The sequence below is a fragment of the Scyliorhinus torazame genome, chromosome 5 (genome assembly GCF_047496885.1).
Source record: "Scyliorhinus torazame isolate Kashiwa2021f chromosome 5, sScyTor2.1, whole genome shotgun sequence".
NCBI classification, from domain to species: Eukaryota; Metazoa; Chordata; class Chondrichthyes; order Carcharhiniformes; family Scyliorhinidae; genus Scyliorhinus; species Scyliorhinus torazame.
The window spans coordinates 118,774,361-118,795,819 of NC_092711.1; the positions used below are offsets into that span (position 1 = coordinate 118,774,361).

General features: G+C 46.9%; 2 long non-coding RNA genes across 3 annotated transcripts in view; one reads left to right on the top strand and one right to left on the bottom strand.

Annotated features, from left to right (window-relative positions):
• Positions 1 to 6,220: 6,220 nt before the first annotated feature.
• Positions 6,221 to 12,635, bottom strand: LOC140419598 (uncharacterized). Its single transcript, XR_011945889.1, has 3 exons — positions 12,179 to 12,635; positions 11,371 to 11,561; positions 6,221 to 10,417 (listed from the first exon to the last, which is right to left on the bottom strand). It is a non-coding gene; the product is annotated as an uncharacterized lncRNA (long non-coding RNA).
• Positions 12,636 to 17,771: 5,136 nt separating this feature from the next.
• LOC140419600 (uncharacterized) overlaps positions 17,772 to 21,459 on the top strand; it is a 43,581-nt gene continuing 39,893 nt past the window's right edge. Inside the window, exon 1 of one of the 2 annotated variants that reach the window (XR_011945892.1) lies at positions 17,772 to 17,971. This is a non-coding gene — a long non-coding RNA (uncharacterized lncRNA). The remainder of the gene's footprint in view (positions 17,972 to 21,459) is intronic. The other variant, XR_011945891.1, reaches the window with a different exon arrangement.

The window sequence follows — 21,459 nt, forward strand, 5'->3', positions numbered from 1 at the left end:
AACTTCACCTTCTTCTTGTGTAGCACCTCCTTGGCTCGATTGAAGCTCACCCTCCTTCTCTCCACCTCCGCACTCCAATCCTGATACACTCGTATCACCGCATTCTCCCATCTGCTACTTCGTACCTTCTTGGCCCATCTCAGAACCGCCTCTCTGTCATTGAAGCGATGAAACCGCCTTTGGTCTCCTCGCAGGGACCCGATGGGCCCCTTCCACTTCCAAGTGGCCCGAGGGGGCCTCAGCTCCCATTAGCGAACGTAGCATCGTGCTCGCGTAAGCCCCGCCGTCAGCTCCTTCCACTCCCTCGGGGAGACCCAGGATCCGGAGGTTCTTTCTCCGTGATCTGTTTTCTAGGACTTCAATCCTTTCGATGCACTTCTTATGGAGCGCCTCGTGCGTCTGCATTTTGACCGCCAGGCCCAGGATCTCGTCCTCGTTGTCAGTCACCTTTTGCTCCACCACACGGAGCTCTATCTCCTGGGTCTTTTGTGTCTCCTTAAGCCCCTCAATTGCTAGTAGCATCCGGGGCCAGCACCTCCTTTTTTAGCAGCTCCACACACCGTTTTAAAAATTCATCCTGGTCCGGTCCCCATGTCGCCTGGGCTCCCTCCGACGCTATCTTGCTCCTTTCTTTCTTCTGCCGCTGCCCTCGAGGATTCTTCGAGATCTGGCCACCACCGCTGATATTTTTCTTTTTCGCCATCCACCCCTACTCCGTTTACTTGCCCCCCTTCAAGAGCCCACCCGACAGACCCAACCAAAACAGTGCCCAACCCACCCTAACCACCCACACCGAATCAAAAGGAAACAAGAACAAAGAACCCCCCTCAAAATGTAACACAACAACAGCAATCCCCGACCATCCCCACACCCGACCCCCCTTCCCAACCCTCAGTTTGTGTCCAGCTTCTCGGCCTGAACAAAGGCCCACGCCTCCTCCGGGGACTCAAAATAATGGTGCCGGTCCTTGTAGGTAACCCACAGTCGCGCCAGCTGCAGCATGCCAAACTTCACTCCCTTCCTGTGCAGCACCGCCTTTGCCCAGTTGTAGCCGGCCCTCTTCTTCGCCACCTCCGCTCTCCGGTCCTGGTATATTCGAACCTCTGCGTTCTCCCACCTGCTGCTCCTCTCCTTCTTGGCCCACCTGAGTATGCACTCCTGATCAGCGAACTGATGAAACCGCACCATCACCGCCCGTGGCAGCTCGTTAGCCTTGGGCCGCCTCGCCAGCATTCTACGGGCCCCTTCCAGCTCCAGGGGCCCCTGGAAGGACCCCGCTCCCATAAGCAAGTTTAACATGGTGACCACATAGGCCCCCACGTCCGACCCCTCCAGCCCCTCCGGGCGGCCCAGAATCCGCAGATTCTTCCGCCTCGGTCGATTCTCCATCTCCTCGAACCGTTCCTGCCATTCCTTCTGGAGTGCCTCGTGCGCCTCCACCTTTACCGCTAGGCCCAAGATCTCATCCTCGTTATCTGAGATCTTTTGTCTGACCTCATGGTGTTGCTAACTTTTGCCTTAGTTTAATTGCTGTTTTATTACCTTTGCTCTTGAGTCGCCAGGTATTCATAGAAATTACAGTGCAGAAGGAGGCCATTCAGCCCATCGAGTCTGCACCGGCTCTTGGAAAGAGCACCCCACCCAAGGTCAACACCGCCACCCCATCCCCACAACCCAGTAACCCCACCCAACTCTAAGGGCAATTTTTGGACACTAAGGGCAATTTATCATGGCCAATCCACCTAACCCGCACATCTTTATGATACCGCCACGTGGTTCAAGTCCGAGTAATGATCAATAATCCAATACACCGATTAGTAAGGTTTAAATCAAAGCACATTTATTATACACAGTAATCGCTACTCATGCACAAAATTCTACGTCTAAGCTACTTCTACAACCAACAGGCCTATACTTAACTTCGGACTGGCCCACCAGGTCAGGGAAACAAATGGCCTTTTGTTCGGGTTCTGAGCCTGCGGGATTCGAAGTTGGTACAGACTGGTAGCTAGGAGCGCCTATCTCGTAGCGAGCGTTGAAGTAAGACTTACAGTTTCGACCAGCTGCTGAAGAGTGAAGAGCTGGAGAAGCGGTGGAGAAGAGAGCAACTTGAACTTGGGGCACAATTCTTATAGTCCCCAGGGGCTTCCTGCCTTTTGGGGCGGGCCCTGTACCTGGTCCCAAGTGATTGGACTTTATCCCAATCGCTTGGTTCGATTTTCTCCAATGCTGGAGCGGATCCCTGATCGATGGGCGGTCTTGAGGTGGTCGTTCATCTCATTTGTGTAGGCTTCTGCTGGCGCCGAAGAGTCTGGTTTTGCTTTGTGTGTCTAAATGTCGCTTATTGTTCCTGGGGATTGCTCATTAGTATGCAGATGGCTGTTGTTTTGTTATGCTGATGGTTGCTGGTATCGATAGTGTCTGGCCTTTCCAGAGGTAAATACACAGCCAACCCGCAGCTGCTCGTTTGTGTCTTGTTGGCTGACTTTCCCATCAGCCTTTGCCGTTCGCCATTTTGAATCGGGAGTTGGCCATTTTAAATGGCTACATCGGATCGCCACCCTCCGGGCCGTCTGGATCTCCAGCAGCTTATCAATACAAGCCTTCATCGGCTTCAGCAGGTCCACTTTGAGCTCCCTGAAGTAGCGCTGGATAACCTCCTACTGCTCCTGCGCCCACTGCATGCGTAGGGGCTTTCCAGAATGCGAGAGATCCCGGGTTCATATCCTGGACGAGCTCTGCAAAGTGCTTGACTGGTGATGGTGTAGTAGTATTGTCACTGGATGAGTAATCCTGAGACCCAGCACAATTCTCTGAGAATGCAGGTTCAAACCCCACCACGGCAGATGCTTCATTGTGGCTTGTATTTGAACTTGAATCCAATAAATCAGGGGCAGCACAGTAGTACAGCGGTTAGCACAGTTGCTTCACAGCTCCACTGTCCCAGGTTCAATTCCCGGCCTGGGTCACTGTCTGTGCGGAGTCTGCACATTCTCCTCGTGTCTGCGTGGGCTTAGTCCAGGTGCTCTGGTTTTCTCCCACAGTCCAAAGATGTGCAGGTTTGGTGGAGTGGCCATGTTAAATTGCTCTTAGTGTCCAAAAGGGTTAACTGGGGTTACTGGGTTATGGGGATAGGGTGGAGGTGTGGGCTTGAGAAGGGTGCTCTTTCCAAGGGCCAGTGCAGACTCGATGTGCCGAATGGCCTGTTCTGCGTTGTAAATTCTATGATTGTGGAAGTTGAATGGTGAACAGTTCAGTGAGAATCGGGTTAAAGGAGCGAAGGGTAAGTCTCACAGACAAGATGAGCGCTGAGAGAGCATGATGGGAAACAACAGGAAAAGAGGGGAAAGATGTGAGTTCAGAATTTGGACGAGAAAGGTCTTTGAGGCAGTTTTACTGAGTGGGTTATTGGAAGAGGAGCTGTAGAATCAGCTGATCAGATTGTTTCAATGGGTGGGGTTTTCCAGACCTTCCTGCTGGTTGGATCTTCTAGTCCCACAGCTCTCTCGTTCTGCTGTTCCGGTTCATTGGTTGTCTCATTGGGTTCGCTGTATGCTTCTGGTGTCTGTAGAAGAACTCCCGGAACCTCATTCACCTTATGAATTCCCTGGAGCGGAGAAACTACGACATCTTCGCAGCCTTCAACAAGTCATCGATGAAGACAAACATCTTGCCAAGGCCATCCCCACTACTTTCCTTCAAACAACCGCCCAACCTCAAACAGACCATTGATTGCAGCAAACTACCCAGCGTTCAGAACAGCGACCATGATACCAAACAACACTGCCATGGCAACGTCTGCAAGATCATCAACATGGGTACCACCATTACACGTGAGAACACCATCCAACCAAGTATGCGGGATATTCTTGTGCGACTCGGCCAACGTTATCTACCTCATATGCTGCAGCAAAGGATGTTCCGAGGCGTGGTGCATTGGCGAGGTCTTGCAAACGCTGTGACAACGGACATCGCGCAATAATCGCCAGGCAAGAATGTTCCCTTCCAGTCGGGGAACACTTTAGCAGTCAAGGGCATTCAGCCTCTGCTCTTCGGGTAAGCGTTCTCCAAGGCGGCCTTCAGGACTCGCGACAACGCAGAATCGCTGAGCAGAAACTGATAGCCAGGTTTCGCACACGAGTACGGCCTCAACCGGGACCCTGGATTCATGTCACATTACATGCGCTTGCAAAATCCTACCAACTGTCCTGGATTGAGACAATTCACACCTCTTTAACCTGTGATTATCCCTCTCTCCAGTCGCACCGTATTGACCTGTGAAGACTTAATTACTTGCAAAGACTCGCATTCAAAGTATGATTTTGCATCATTGAATTTTTCGACACATAGAACATGAAAATGAAATGAAAATTGCTTATTGTCACAAGTAGGCTTCAAATGAAGTTACTGTGAAAAGCCCCTAGTCGCCACATTCCAGCGCCTGTTCAGGGAGGCTGGTACGGGAATTGAACCGTGCTGCCGGCCTGCCTTGGTCTGCTTTCAAAGCCAGCGATTTAGCCCTGTGCTAAACAGACAGTGCAGAAAGAGGTCATTTGGTCCATCGAGTCTGATTCGAAATTGGCAGAAGCATTAAATGCTTCTAATTTATGATGTGGAGATGCCGGTGTTGGACTGGGGTGGTCACAGTAAGAAGTCTTACATCACCATGTTAAAGTCCAACAGGTTTGTTTAGAATCACTCGCTTTCGGAGCACCTTTCGCGCGTTAGGTGAATGTGATAATCTCTACGCTACACAAACAGCTGGCAGCACAGTACCCAATGGCCGTGTGCAACATTCAACTGTACAGTCTTGCTGCAGCTTTCAATGGTTCGGCTGGGAGGCCAGGTCACTGATTACATGAAGACAGCTGTTCCTTTAAAACAGATGTCTCAACTCATAAGGCCAGAAGATACAGAACTTATATTGAACTTTAGCATTTGTTCAGTAAATATCTAACGGAACAATGCTCTCTGTTCAATCATTAATGCATCATTCTCAACTTCCTGCAGAAAATTTCCACCAATTTTACTCAATATTTGTTTCATTATTCAATGTTGAACCTCAGTATATTTATTTGTTATATATGACTTCATTTTGAATTGAATAGCTCTCGAGTGTTCACTCTGAAATATACACCATTGAATTGCAAACCTGACTGACCAAGAAAAGAAAGTGTTTCACTGGGTAACAGAAATCCCATGAATCTTTGTTGAGATTGACAAGTCAGCTTTTAAATAAAGTGAAATATAGTTAAATGGAAGAGAATTGAGAATTATGTACTGCTGATATTTGACCCCTCTGTGTTTTGATGTGAAACATTCTGCAGCCTAAATACCGTTCATGTATAAGAAAGGAGGGGTGACAGCAAATCTGCACTGAGCCTGGATTTCCTCATCTCCCTGAGTGGCTTTTCCTGTTTCTCCATCATTAAGGCCGAATCTTTCAAAAATGTGGTTCAGTTAAATCTCTGCTATTTCCTCGAATTCAGTTACAGTATCGTTTGTGTCTGTCTATATGAGCACACGTTACCATTAGATATGCTTTGGATGGTGATTAAAATATTAATCTGCGTCTACAAAGCCATTAAATTCTTTTGTGAACTGAGCAAACTGCCAAGATCCGCACTTTGTTTTTTCATGTATGGAACGATCTGTCTGGACTGTACGCAGAACAATACTTTTCACTGTACTCGGTACACGTGACAATAAATCCAATCCAATCAAAGAGACAGTTTCTTACTCGTCTTCAGATTGAACAATGAGCCTTCTCAAAAATTATTCATTCATGGGAGGTGGGGGTCACTGGCTGGGTCAGCATTTACTGCTCATTCCAATTGCCCTTGAACTGTGTGTCTTGTGAGGCTATTTCAGAGGGCACTTACAAATCAACCACAACATTGCTGTGGATCTGGAGTCATGTATAGGCCAGGCCACATCAGGAGAGCAGATTTCTTGAAGGACATTAGTGAACCAGATGGGTTTTTTCAACAATCAAGAATGTTATCATCAGACTTTTAATTTGATACTGTTATTCAATTTCAACATGTGTCATAGGCAGATTCGATCCCAGATCCCCAGAGCATTAACCTGGGTCTCTGGATTACTCGCACAGTAACAATACCATTCCTCCAATGCCTAGCCCACATGGTCTTGGCAGAATATGTCTAGTGTTGTGTTCTATGGTCTATTCTTGCAATGACTCTACAGAATTGCTGGTGACTTAGCCAGAATGATGATTTATTAATGGACACGTGGTAAGTAAATGATCAGAATGCTATACAGACCAAGTTATCACAGAGTTAGATTCAACACTCTTGGAACTACCCTTATGTGCAACTGGCCTCGTGCACGCTTTACAACCTTCTGCTGGTAGCTGGATGTCACCTGACTGATGCCTGACACCACCTACTGGTGGGAGGTCACACTGCTGAGTACATGTAATATTAATTCCAGGCTTATCACCACATCTCGTAACGTCTCAAAATTATCGAGTAATTTATTTTTTCAAACAAATTCTGATAGCTCTGCAGTTTCTGGAAACATTTTGGTTGATCATGTTATTTTTTAAAATCAAGATCTAGTCTTTACAATATAATTACCTAATACACCAATTCACTAATGATAATCAATGTTCACTACTGAATAATCATGAATATAATCATTGTTTTTTTGCTAGGAAATCAATACATAGTTAATATAGGAAAGGTACAGAAGGTGAAATGGCTGCAGGAAGCCACATGCTTATAAAAGGGCTTCTTGACCTTGTGAATACACTATGAAAATGACAATTTAAAGACTAAATGTGATCACTCATGCGTACTTACAGCTTCCTACATTACAACAGTGAATATGTTTCAAAAGTACTCCACTGGCTTTAAAACACTTTAGGAGGTCCAGTGGTAGTGAGAGGTTTTATAGAAAGGTACATTTATTCTAATTGTTTGCAAACGAGGATATATTACACTTGGTGTCCTCACCAGAATCATTGATGACGACTGAGTCTTAATTTTGTGTAATAACCACGGCGGTGACTTCATTTTGAATACTCTGTGAACCTCCAGACACACCATAAGCACAATTATTTGTTGTAAAACACAGCGCGTTGTTGTGATTTGGAATACACAGTCTGTAAATGGTGGTCGAGCCTCATTGGACTGTCATTTGATATATTCCGAAAAAGAAAACAAAATAGTCGAACTCTAGGATTAAATGGTTCGCTGTACAAAGAGCTGGCACGGGGAAAATGGGCCAAATAGACTCCTCTGTGCTCTAGGAGCCTTATGTACATGTAAAGCGAGTGGTAACGACCTGGAACCTACTGCCTATGTGGGTAGGAGATGCAGAGATGACAGAAGGATTTCAATCGGAAATTGGACAGGCACGGAGAGAAATAAACCTGCACAGATTTGGGGACAGAACGGAGCAATGGACAGACTGGCTTCCTCCACAGGGAGCCGACACGGTCCCAAAGGGCTGAATGGCCCCATTCTCCACCCTCCAGATGCTGTGATCTCAGGAGAGAAGTTCAACTGCTCCAGTCTCTCAAACTGACTGGATGCCAATCTAGCACAATGGTTAGCACTGTTGCTTCACAGCACCAGGGTCCCAGATTTGATTCCTGGTTTGTGTCACTGTGCGGAGTCTGCACGTTCTCCCCGTGTCTGCGTGGGTTTCCTCCGGGTGCTCCGGTTTGCTACCACAAGTCCCAAAAGATGTGCTTGTTAGGTGAATTGGAGATTCTGAATTCTCCCTCAGTGTTACCGAACGGGCGCCGGAGTGCGGCGACTAGGGGATTTTCACAGCAACTTTATCGCAGTGTTAATGTAAGCCCACCTGTGACAATAATAAAGATTATTATTATTGTAAAGGTCCTCTGCACCCTCTCTAAGAACTTCACATGTTTCTTAAAGTGTGGGGCCCATATATAGGGTTCCATTCCAGAGGGATAGATTTGAAAAGCACGGAGGAAATGTCCAACTTGTTTAGAACCAAGGTTAGACTACACTGGGAGCACTGACAACATCGGTGATCTCCATTTAGAAAAAGAAAATAGAGGCACTGGATAAGGTGCAACAAAGATTCATAATAGACAGAACTGAGAGCATTTAACACCCATGATGTGGAGATGCCGACCATCAGGAGCATAGAGACACAGAGAGATCTGGGCGCGCAGGTCCACAGATACTTAAAAGTGGCAGCACAGGTGGAAATGGTGGTGAAGAAAGCACATAGCATGCTTGCTTTCATAGGACGGGGTATCGAGTATAACAGCTCGAAAATTATGTTACAATTACATAGAATGTTGGTTAGGCCACATTTGGAATACTGTGTCCCAATTCTGGTCACTGCACTACCAGAAGGACGTGGAGGCTTTGGAGAGAGTACAGAAAAGGTTTACCAGGATGTTGCCTGGTATGGAGGGTATTAGCTCTGAGGAGAGATTTAATAAACTGGGATTGTTCTCCCGAGAGAGACGGAGGCTGAGGGACGACCTGATAGAAGTTTATAAAATTATTAGGGGTATAGATAGGGTGAACAGTTGGAGGCTTTTTCCCAGGGTGGAAATGACAATTACAAGGGGGCACAAGTTCAAGGTGAGGGGGGAAAGGTTCAGTGGAGATGTGCGGGGGAAGTTTTTTTACCCAGTGAGTGGTGGTGGCCTGGAATGCGCTGCCAAGTGAGGTGGTTGAGGCAGATACGTTAGTGACCTTTAAGACTTATCTGGATGGGCACATGAACAGACGGGGTATAGAAGGATACAGGCGATTGGTCTAGATAGGACATGTGACTGGTACAGGCTTGGCGGGCCGAAGGACCTGTTCCTGTGCTGTGTTGTTATTTGTTCTATGCAGGGCCTTGGCGAGGCCGTACCTGGAATATTGTGTGCAGTTTTGGTCTCCTTATCTGAGGAAGGATGTTCTTGCTCTAGAGGGAGTGCAGAGCAGGTTTGCCGGACTGATTCCTGGGATGGTGGGGCTGACGTATGAGAGATTGAATCAGTTAGGATTGTATTCGCTGGAGTTCAGAAGAATGGGGGATCTCAGAGAAACCTATAATATTCTAACAGGACTTGACAGGGTAGATGCAGGAAAAAAAATTCCCAATGGTGGGAGTGTACAGAACCAAAGGTCGCAGTCTGAGGATACGGGGTAGACCATTTAGGACAGAGATTTCTTCAACCAGAGAGTGGTGAGTCAGTGGAATTTGTTGCTGGAGGAAATAGTTGAGACCAATACATTCTATGTTTTCAAGAAGCAGTTAGATATAGAACTGAGGGCGAAGGGGATCAAAGGATATGGAGGGGAAAGCGGGATTAAGCTATTGAGTTCAATGACAAGTATGATCATAATGAATGGCAGAGTAGGCGGGAAGGGCCAAATGGCCTCTTCCTGCTCCTATTTTCTATGTTTTTTTGTAATCCCTTCCCACACTGAGAGCAGGTGAATGGCCTCTCCCCAGTGTGAACTCGCTGATGTTTCAGCAAGGCGGGTGAATCAATGAATCCCTTTCCGCACTGAGAGAAGATGAATGGCCTCGCCCCAGTGTGAACTCGCTGGTGTTTCAGCAGGGCGGATGAAGCTCTGAATCTGTGCCCACACTGAGGGCAGGTGAATGGCTTCTCCCCAGTGTGAACTCGCTGGTGTGTCTGCAGACTGGATGACTGAGTGAATCCCTGCCCACAGTGAGAGCAGGTGAAAGGGCGCTCACCAGTGTGAACTCGCTGATGCTTCCGCAGGTTGGATAAATCATGGAATCCCTTCCCACACGGAGAGCAGGTGAATGGCTTCTCCCCAGTGTGAATTCGCTGGTGTTTCCGCAGGGCGGATGAAGAAATGAACCCCTTCCCACACTGAGAGCAGATGAACGGCCTCTCCCCAGTGTGAACTCGCTGATGTTTCTGCAGGGCGGATTAATCAATGAATCCCTGCCCACACTGAGGGCAGGTGAATGGTCTCTCCCCAGTGTGACTGCGTTGATGAATCTTCATCTCAGATGGGGATCTGTATCCCTTCCCACAGTCCCCACATTTTCACGGTTTCTCCATGTTTTGGGTCTCCTCGTCTCTCCAGATTGGACAATCAGTGGAAGCTTTGTCTACACACAGAACATGTGCACTGTCTCTCCTCACTGTGAATGGTGTGATGTTCTTTCAGCCTGTGTAACTGGTTTAAGCTCTTTCCACAGTCAGTTCACTGGAACACTTTCATTCGGGTGTGTGTTGTGTGGGTCTCGGTGCTTTTCCAATCACATGCACGTTTAAAATCTTTTGAAGCCGACAGATCGGACAAACATTTCTCCCTCTTGCCAATGATATCCAGAGCCCGATGATATTCAAATCAGAAGGAATCGAGTGAGTTTGTCACATCGAGACGTGATGTTTGAGATTTCTGTCTATAATTTCTCCTCTTCCAATATCCTTCAAAAACAATTTACAAAAGTCATCAGTTCGTACAGGATAGAAATTCAGAACAGACAATTCTATTTCAATGGGACATTATTTACTCTCTGGTTCTCGAAAAGCTGTAAATCTCCATTGTGAGAAATGAACATTTTGTGTTGTTTTTACATGTATAAACTCTGGTTCACAATTAAGATGTCAACAATGCGGCCTGATGGGAAAATTAACATGTCAAGTTCTGAGTAAGCTATAGTGAGCGAGTTGTTGTAACTCTGTACAAGGCTGACCTTCTGGGAAGAACGGGATGTACAATAACAGAAATTGCTAAGCAAGGGGGAAGATAGCAGGTGCAAGCTGGGGGCCTCATTCTTATCTTTAACTGACGGTCCAAGGATATACCAGGAGCTGACAGAAACCACTATGCAAGGGGGAGGCCAAATAAGGGATCACTGATAAGGGAACTGCCCTTTCTATAGTTTGTGGGATGTATTTCTCACGGATTGTTTCCCACGGATTGTATTTTCATGGATTGTATATAACAAAGTGATGCTGTGTGAATTCTTTGTGTCTGCTATTGCCTACTGGTGGCAGCCGCTCTTGCAAGATCGATAATAAATACTTCTTCAGAATTTGACTAAGTGTAAATTATTAAAAGGTGAGCGGTGTTTCTCACATCCATCCCACACAATCTCCCTCCATTCTCACTCTGCTGTATCTAATATTCACCCTCCCAATTCTCCTGAAGGTGCTCATTCATGTTGATTGGCAGATCCAAGTTCAGCTCACTGCTTCCTGTCCCGGACACAGAGATTAGAATAGGAGCAACAGTAGGTCATTCGGCCCACCGAGTCTGCTCAACCATTCAATGAGATCCTTGGCCGATCTACCTCAGCACCATTTTCCCACACGATCCCCATATCCCTCGATATCTTCAATATCTAGAAACCTGTCAATATTTGTCTTGAACATACCTGATGACTGAGGCTCCACATTCCTCTGGGGTAGAGAATTCCAAAGCTTCACCACATCCTCGAGTGAAGAAATCCCTCCTCATCTCAGCTTTCTCTGTATTTTCCTATCTGTTCCCCATAACCCTGAACTCCATTGTCAATAAAACATCTGTCAGACTTGTGCTTCAATATATTCAATGCCTCCCAGGTCCCTGTGGAAGAGAAATCCAAAGACTAACAACCCTCTGAGTGAAGAGATGACTGGAAATCTATAACTTAGCTACAATCTTATATTACAAGACGAGAAATAATAATACATTTACTTTATTACAAACTGTAAATAATATAGCAAATCTGAACCATGCAACAACACTCGACATATCTCTGTCCATTGTTAATTTAATTGCCCTGAAACGTCAGCCATTTCCTGGGGAACCCACTCCTTTAATTGTGAACATTAGGAAAGAGACAATCCTTTGTTGAAATAAATTTAGAGTAACCACTTATTGTTTATTGTAATGAAGGTGAAATTTAGCGTGGCCAATCCACCGACCCTGCACATCTTTGGGTTGTGGAGCTGAGACCCATGCAGACACAGGGAGAATGTGCAAACTCCACACGGACAGTGACCCAGGGCCAGGATCGAACCCAGGTCCTTGGCGCTGTGAGGCAGCAGTGCTAAGCACCATGCTTTTAGTCAGTCAAATAAATGCGTCAACCGGTTAAGGCAATGTTTTTCAAACTTTTTTTCGGAAGACCAATTTTTGTCAACCGGCCAACCTTCGCGACCCACGCCGGCCGACCTTCGCGACCCGCCATTTTCTCTTACCCTGTTTGCTGCTGACAAAATGGAGGATTCGCAATCGTGTCCAAAGCCCTTGATGTCAATGTTCAGGGGGCATGACCTGCTCTCTGCCTCCCTTTTAGAATACATCAAATTTTTTTTAAAACTCTTCTGCGTCTCTGATTGAGAAAATTTGCTGGCAACAGCCGGCTTTTTTTTTCGGGGCGGGGTGGGGGGTTATTTGATAAAGTTTAACAGGAACAAAATGCAGGGACTGAAAAAACTTCCAAATACGACCAGCAGGCACTTTGTTTTGGAATGTTTAAAAATCAGCATTAAAAACGTTGACATTCTTGGTTGAAGTTACAGCTGCGGTGAAACGTCGTTGGATCACCATGGACATCATTATCCCTGAACTTTTTGCAGCCGGCTTCTCACAATGCCGGCTGCGAACGGCCTTCAAAAAGGCTGCGACTAGATTTTTTTAAAATGCGGCCGCACTGCGCCTGCGTACCTCGCTCATCGGTGCGCCTGCGCAAAACTCTGAGCAGGCGCACCGGCGAGCGAGCACGCATGCGCAGTGCGGCTGCATTTTTAAATTGTGTTCGTGGCCATTTTGAAGGCCGCTTGCAACCGGCATTATTAAAATTCGGCTGCTGCGCATGGATTTGCGTGTACGGGAGCGCTTCAGGACGGCCGCGCATGCGCCCTGCTGCACCTGAGAAAGATGGCGGCCGCTGCTCCGGGCTGAGCGCAGCCGCAGTGAGGGTGAGTGCGGCTCCCAGAGGCTGAATGAGAGCCGCCGCGAGCGGGGACAATGGTGAGAACCCAAACCCCCCAATAAGACCCATTGGGTTTATTGTCAGTCTGCAGACAGGAGCTGGAGAACTGAACCCAGACAGAGGAGAGGGAGGGAGAAAACTGGCAGTGGAGGAAAGAAATGGTGCAGATGCTGAGATGGGTTTGCATTTCAGCCCAGGGAGGAGGGAGAGTGTGTGGGACCGGGATTGACAGCTTTGGGGGAACAAGAGAGGAAAAAATGTTCCAGAGAAACTAGAATTGTCCAGAATTTCTATCCTGGACTGACAGTGATGGCTTTTGTAAACTCCTTTTGTATATTGGAAGTGAAGGATCTCGAACCAAACATCGAGATCTGACAGAATCGCTCAATTCACTGAGAGCTCAATATCTTCAGTCTTTGAATTTGGAAGGAGAAGTGTTTGTTCTGTTTCAGCAGTGTGACTGCAAAAGCACCAAGTGTTCCAGTGAACTGACTGTGGAGAGAGTTTTAACCAGTTACACAGCCTCAAAAAAGCATCACACCATTCACGGCAGGGATAAATTAAATGGCTGTCTGTGTGTGGACAAAGCTTCAACCGGGAGGGACATAAAAACCCCTCACCATGGAGAAACTGGAAATGTGCAGACTGTGGGAAGAGATTCAGTTACCCATCACAACTGGAAGTTAATCGGCGCAGTCACACTGGAGAGAGGCTGTTCATCTGCTCCATTTGTGGGAACGGATTCACCCATTCATACAATCTTCTGACACACCAGCGAGTTCACACTGTGGAGATGCCTTCACCTGCCCTGTGTGTGGGAAGGGATTCACTCGGTCATCCCACATTGTGACTCATCAGCTTATTCACACCGATAAGAGACCGTTTATATGTCCTGATTGTGGGAAGAGCTTTAAATGTAAAAAGGATCTGCTGACACATCAACGTATTCACACTGGGGAGAGACCGTTCACCTGCTCCCTGTGTGGGAAAGGATTCATTCAGTCATCACACCTGCAGTCACATCAACTTGTTCACTCTGATAACAAACTTTTTAACTGTCCTGACTGTGAGAAGACCTTTAAAAGCAAAAAGGATTTACTAACACACCAATGTGCTCCCACTGGGGAGAGGCCATTCACTTGCTCTGTGTGTGGGAAAGGACTCAGCCGTCCATCTGCCCTACTGAACCACCAGAGAATTCACACTGGGGAGAGACCATTCACCTGCTCTGACTGTGGGAAGGATTCATTAATTCATCCAACCTTCTGTTGCACCAGCAACTTGATACAGGGGACAGACCATTCACCTGCTCTGAATGTGGGAAGGGATTCACACGTTCATACAAGCTTCTGACACATCAGCAGGTTCACAGTGAGCAGAGACTGTCCACTTGCTCAGTGTGTGGGAAGGGATTTACTTGTTCATCCAACCTATTGAATCATCAGCGAGTTCACACTGGGGAGAGGCCGTTCACCTGCTCTGTGTGTGGGAAGGGATTCAGTCAGTTATCCAACCTGTTCACACACCAGATAGTTCACAGTGGGGAGAGTCCGTTCACCTGCTCTGTGTGTGGGAAGGGATTCAGCCAGTGATCCAACCTGCTGACACGCCAGAGAGTTCACAGTGGGGAGAGGCCGTTTACCTGCTCCAGATGTGGGAAGGAATTTTCTCATTTATCTTACCTTCTGAAACACCATGGCATTCACAGTGGGGAGAGGCCATTTGCCTGTAATGTCTGTGGAAAGGGATTTACTCACTCATCCCATCTGCTAACACATCAGCGAGTTCACAGGCGACTACAAATTTTGGATTCTACCTTTATTGATGCTGTTAATCATGTTGAAATGAAATGAAAAATGAAAATCGCTTATTGTCACAAGCAGGCTTCAAATTAATTTACTGTGAAAAGTCTCTAGTCACCACATTCCAGCGCCTGTTCGGGAAGGCTGGTGCAGGAATTGAACCGTGCTGCTAGCCTGCCTTGGTCTGCTTTAAAAGCCAGCAAATTAGCCCAGTGTGCTAAACCAGCCCCATGTTCAGGAGTGAATCAGTTTCACTGTGACAATCTTAATCTGTTAATGAGGTTTAATATTCTGAATAAATGTGAAATAAATAAGCTTGGTTTGAAATGTTGCAGATTTTTGTCTTTCCCACCTGAGTGTTTAACATCACCTGTCTGGAGCTCAGAAAGGACAATCGGGGGAGGATCACACGGCAGGAACAGAACTTCAGCCTGGACACAGTCCTTCAGGGTCACACTGAGAGGGACAAACAACACTTTGGGCTTTCTCATCTCTCTTCACTGACAGCAAAGTCCCCGTGTGGGTTAACCCTGAGGTGTGTAAGAAATGTGTCCCAGCTGCTCTCTTCCATGGTTCAGAGCTCCTAGGCACAGAACAGAAGCTCCTTTACAACTGTGTTTAGAGTCAGGAAGAACAATGATGAATGCTGGAAATGTGCTGTCAAATCAGAGATTGGTGTAAAACTGTGATGTTCCTGATTGAATGTAAAGCAGCTGGTTTAAGTTTCTAGGCTGCAAATGTGGTTATGTGACAGTCACAATGAATTAATTGAATAGAAACCTACTTAAAATAGATTGTTGAAGTCTGTTAAAATAACAGCTGGAGGACTTCACGGGAGCCTGGTAACTGCCAGGACAATTAGACAACAATTTGATTCCCAAAGAAAGAATAATTGCCCAGCTAAAGAATTCCACAGATTATCTACCCTCTGAGAGAAGATATGTCTCCTCATCTCTGTCCTAAATTTGAGATCCCTTACTCTGAGATTATGCCCTCTTGTCCTAGACTCTGCCACAAGAGGAAACAAGATGATTTTTCAGGCTGTGTAACTGGTTAAAGCTCTTCCCACAGTCAGTTCACTGGAACACTCTCACTCAGGTGTGTGTGTGTCTCGGGGCTTTTCCAGTCACACTGATGTTTGAAATCCCTTCCCACAGTCAGAACAGACAAACACATTGACAGTTTGTGATATTTAGATCCTAATGATTTGAGTGACCGTCAGATCTTGATGTTATATTTGTTTTGAGTTGCCCAGCTGCCAATCCTCTCGTTCTAAAGCCTGAAAAAGAAGTTTACAAAAATGATCACTGTAAGAATAGAATAGAAATTCACAACAGATCATTCTAGCTTCTATCGAACCTTCTTTCCTCTCTTGCTTTCCCCAAGCACGTGGTCCAGTCAAAATAAAAGACCAAAATCAGCTAGAAGTCCCAACAAAAGTGTAGGGAACCTTCCTAACTGAACCAGAATATTGTTCCCACTGGTTGTGGAAGGTGTCAAGCATTCCGGTGGGTACCGCATGCTCCCTCTGCAGGGCCACTGGGAACAGACAAGACCACGGAATAGAAGTCGGCAGCCAGAGTAACCACCCACCCATTAACACTGCCAGTTACTGTGAAAAGCCCCAAGTCAGCACATTCCAGCACCCGTTTGGGTACACAGAGGGAGAATTCAGAATGTCCAATTCACCTAACAGCACGTCTTTCGGGACTTGTGGGAGGAAACTGGAGCGCCCGGAGAAAACCCACAGGGAGAATGTGCAGACTCCGCACAGACAGTGACCCAAGCTGGGAATAGAACCTGGGACCCTGGAGCTGTGAAGCAACAGTGCTACCCACTGTGCTACCATGCCACCCATCCCACCCAGCTACAATGCACTGTTTTAACCAGAGCCAAGAGTAGATTCAAGATGTCATGTTCGGCACAAGGATGCTAGATATTATAGACTGTAAGATCCACAAATTCTGTCAAGATGGCTGCAACTTAACAGGTTATTATGGACATTGAACTGTGGGCAATATCCAATTCTGTGACCAATATTTAGTTTAACGCGGACCTGAATAAGGAAACTTTGCAGCCACCTGTGAAGTTTAAATGTCTCATTGTGTCAGGATGAAACAGCATTTGAGGAAAATAAAATCTCTGGACTGTTGGTCTCCAAGTGCCGTATTGAACACAGGAAAATGAGCTTGAATTGGGACAGAGTGAGTGAGTGAGCATCGTAAACTGCGATTGTATCGGGGTGTTCTGTGTCTCAGAATGGTAACCCTCCAGTTAATTGTCAGGGATGCAGTACAATAAACCCTGAACAAAGCAAATGTGTGTGTGAGAAGCAACTGAAGCACTAGGAACCAGCTGAACCAGCAGAGCTGAATGTCTCCCAGTGCAGCCACAGTACTGAACTTATTCCAGCTTCCAAGGCCACCTGAGAACCAACCTCCTGGCTATTCATCTACAAGAAGCTTCAGAGCCTCATGAGAATTATTTGTTTCTGAAAACGCTTGACTCCAACTAAAGGATCAGCTCAACAAGAAGACAACAGACCTGCAGCGATATAAAGATTGCAGTCTACATTCCATTTTCATCATTACAGCTTCAACTTGATCTGTACCTAATTTCTGTGTATGTGCCAGTGAGTGTGAAAGAGACGAGAGACTGAGATGTTCAAACATCCGGGGAAATAGTGTGATAATAAATAACCTTTCCTTTAAAAATCACCAGTCAGTCTGCTGCTGAAATGTATTTTAAATAAAGAAAAATCACACTGAGGGTAAGGAAATATCACACAAACATCCTGATAATAGACTGGAAAGGACCACGAAATGTAATCGAACGCTGTATAACCCCCTTCAGGCTGCAGCCTCTCACACTGAATGTATCCGTGTGATCCAGAGACACCTCCAGGCCACAAACATCAACTGCAGCCTGGGCGTGGGTGAAAGATATTAAAAACCTTTGCCCATTGAATCCCCGGGCACTAGGACCCGGCTGGGAACAGAAACCTTCAGGCCCCGCCCACAAGCTGTTGCATCACCAAGATGCCAGCGCATGCGCCCTGCTTCCCCAAGATGGCGGCTGTGAACCAGGGCCTGGTCCCGGGAGAGAGCTGACCGGCGGTGATGTGACCTGAGGATCACCGCACCTCAGGCAAGGGGGCAGGTTGGGAAGGCGGTGCCTTCAGGAATAACTGGGAAGGTGATGTTTGGTCAGTTGCTGCAGTCTGTGTAGTGAAGGTGCTGTCACAGTGGTGTGAGGTGAGGAAGTACAGGATTATCACCCAGCAATGATCAATTAAGGGGAATGTAAATCCAGCTCAGGCTGCTTTCAGATTGGAAAGGGAGCTAAGGTGTGTCCTCAGAGCTGGTGAATGTTGTGGCTTTGGCAGTTTCTCTATAAGACATAGAACAACATAGAACATAGAACAATACAGCGCAGTACAGGCCCTTCGGCCCACGATGTTGCACCGAAACAAAAGCCATCTAACCTACACTATGCCATTATCATCCATATGTTTATCCAATAAACTTTTAAATGCCCTCAATGTTGGCGAGTTCACTACTGTAGCAGGTAGGGCATTCCACGGCCTCACTACTCTTTGTGTAAAGAACCTACCTCTGACCTCTGTCCTATATCTATTACCCCTCAGTTTAAAGTTATGTCCCCTCGTGCCAGCCATATCCATCCGCGGGAGAAGGCTCTCACTGTCCACCCTATCCAACCCCCTGATCATTTTGTATGCCTCTATTAAGTCTCCTCTTAACCTTCTTCTCTCCAACGAAAACAACCTCAAGTCCATCAGCCTTTCCTCATAAGATTTTCCCTCCATACCAGGCAACATCCTGGTAAATCTCCTCTGCACCCGCTCCAAAGCCTCCACGTCCTTCCTATAATGCGGTGACCAGAACTGTACGCAATACTCCAAATGCGGCCGGACCAGAGTTCTGTACAGCTGCAACATGACCTCCCGACTCCGGAACTCAATCCCTCTACCAATAAAGGCCAACACTCCATAGGCCTTCTTCACAACCCTATCAACCTGGGTGGCAACTTTCAGGGATCTATGTACATGGACACCTAGATCCCTCTGCTCAGCCACACTTTCAAGAACTTTACCATTAGCCAAATATTCCGCATTCCTGTTATTCCTTCCAAAGTGAATCACCTCACACTTCTCTACATTAAACTCCATTTGCCACCTCTCAGCCCAGCTCTGCAGCTTATCTATATCCCTCTGTAACCTGCTACATCCTTCCACACTATCGACAACACCACCGACTTTAGTATCATCTGCAAATTTACTCACCCACCCTTCTGTGCCTTCCTCTAGGTCATTGATAAAAATGACAAACAGCAACGGCCCCAGAACAGATCCTTGTGGTACTCCACTTGTGACTGTACTCCATTCTGAACATTTCCCATCAACCACCACCCTCTGTCTTCTTTCAGCTAGCCAATTTCTGATCCACATCTCTAAATCACCCTTAATCCCCAGCCTCCGTATTTTTTGCAATAGCCTACCGTGGGGAACCTTATCAAACGCTTTGCTGAAATCCATATACACCACATCAACTGCTCTACCCTCGTCTACCTGTTCAGTCACCTTCTCAAAGAACTCAATAAGGTTTGTGAGGCATGACCTACCCTTCACAAAGCCATGCTGACTATCCCTGATCATATCATTCCTATCTAGATGATTATAAATCTTGTCCCTTATAATCCCCTCCAAGACTTTACCCACTACAGACGTGAGGCTCACCGGTCTATAGTTGCCGGGGTTGTCTCTGCTCCCCTTTTTGAACAAAGGGACCACATTTGCTGTCCTCCAGTCCTCTGGTACTATTCCTGTAGCCAATGATGACATAAAAATCAAAGCCAAAGGTCCAGCAATCTCTTCCCTGGCCTCCCATAGAATCCTAGGATAAATCCCATCAGGTCCCGGGGACTTATCTATTTTCAGCCTGTCCAGAATTGCCAACACCTCTTCCCTACGTACCTCAATGCCATCTATTCTATTAGCCTGGGGCTCAGCATTCTCCTCCACAACATTATCTTTTTCCTGAGTGAATACTGACGAAAAATATTCATTTAGTATCTCGCCTATCTCTTCAGACTCCACACACAATTTCCCATCCCTGTCCTTGACTGGTCCTACTCTTTCCCTAGTCATTCGCTTATTCCTGACATACCTATAGAAAGCTTTTGGGTTTTCCTTGATCCTTCCTGCCAAATACTTCTCATGTCCCCTCCTTGCTCGTCTTAGCTCTCTCTTTAGATCCTTCCTCGCTACCTTGTAACTATCCATCGCCCCAACCGAAACTTCACACTTCATCTTCACATAGGCCTCCTTCTTCCTCTTAACAAGAGATTCCACTTCCCTGGTAAACCACGGTTCCCTCACTCGACGCCTTCCTCCCTGTCTGACCGGTACATACTTATCAAGAACACGCAGTAGCTGATCCTTGAACAAGCCCCACTTATCCAGTGTGCCCAACACTTGCAGCCTACTTCTCCACCTTATGCCCCCCAAGTCACGTCTAATGGCATCATAATTGCCCTTCCCCCAGCTATAACTCTTGCCCTGCGGTGTATACTTATCCCTTTCCATCATTAACGTAAACGTCACCGAATTGTGGTCACTGTCCCCAAAGTGCTCTCCTACCTCCAAATCCAACACCTGGCCTGGTTCATTACCCAAAACCAAATCCAACGTGGCCTCGCCTCTTGTTGGCCTGTCAACATATTGTTTCAGGAAACCCTCCTGCACACACTGTACAAAAAACGACCCATCTATTGTACTCGAACTATATCTTTTCCAGTCAATATTTGGAAAGTTAAAGTCTCCCATAATAACTACCCTGTTACTTTCGCTCATATCCAGAATCATCTTCGCCATCCTTTCCTCTACATCCCTAGAACTATTAGGAGGCCTATAAAAAACTCCCAACAGGGTGACCTCTCCTTTCCTGTTTCTAACTTCAGCCAATACTACCTCGGAAGAAGAGTCCCCATCTAGCATCCTCTCCGCCACCGTAATACTGCTCTTGACTAGCAGCGCCACACCTCCCCCTCTTTTGCCTCCTTCTCTGAGCTTACTAAAACACCTAAACCCCGGAACCTGCAACATCCATTCCTGTCCCTGCTCTATCCATGTCTCCGAAATGGCCACAACATCGAAGTCCCAGGTACCAACCCACGCTGCCAGTTCCCCTACCTTGTTTCGTATACTCCTGGCATTGAAGTAGACACACTTCAAACCACCTACCTGAACGCTGGCCCCCTCCTGCGACGTCAAATCTGTGCTCCTGACCTCTATACTCTCATTCTCCCTTACCCTAAAACTACAATCCAGGTTCCCATGCCCCTGCTGCATTAGTTTAAACCCCCCCCAAAGAGCACTAACAAATCTCCCCCCCAGGATATTTGTGCCCCTCAGGTTCAGATGTAGACCATCCTGTCTGTAGAGGTCCCACCTTCCCCAGAAAGAGCCCCAGTTATCCAAAAATCTGAAACCCTCCCGCCTGCACCATCCCTGTAGCCACGTGTTTAAATGCTCTCTCTCCCTATTCCTCATCTCACTATCACGTGGCACGGGCAACAACCCAGAGATAACAACTCTGTTTGTTCTAGTTCTGAGCTTCCATCCTAGCTCCCTGAAAGCCTGCCTGACATCCTTGTCCCCTTTCCTACCTATGTCGTTGGTGCCAATGTGGACCACGACTTGGGGCTGCTCCCCCTCCCCCCT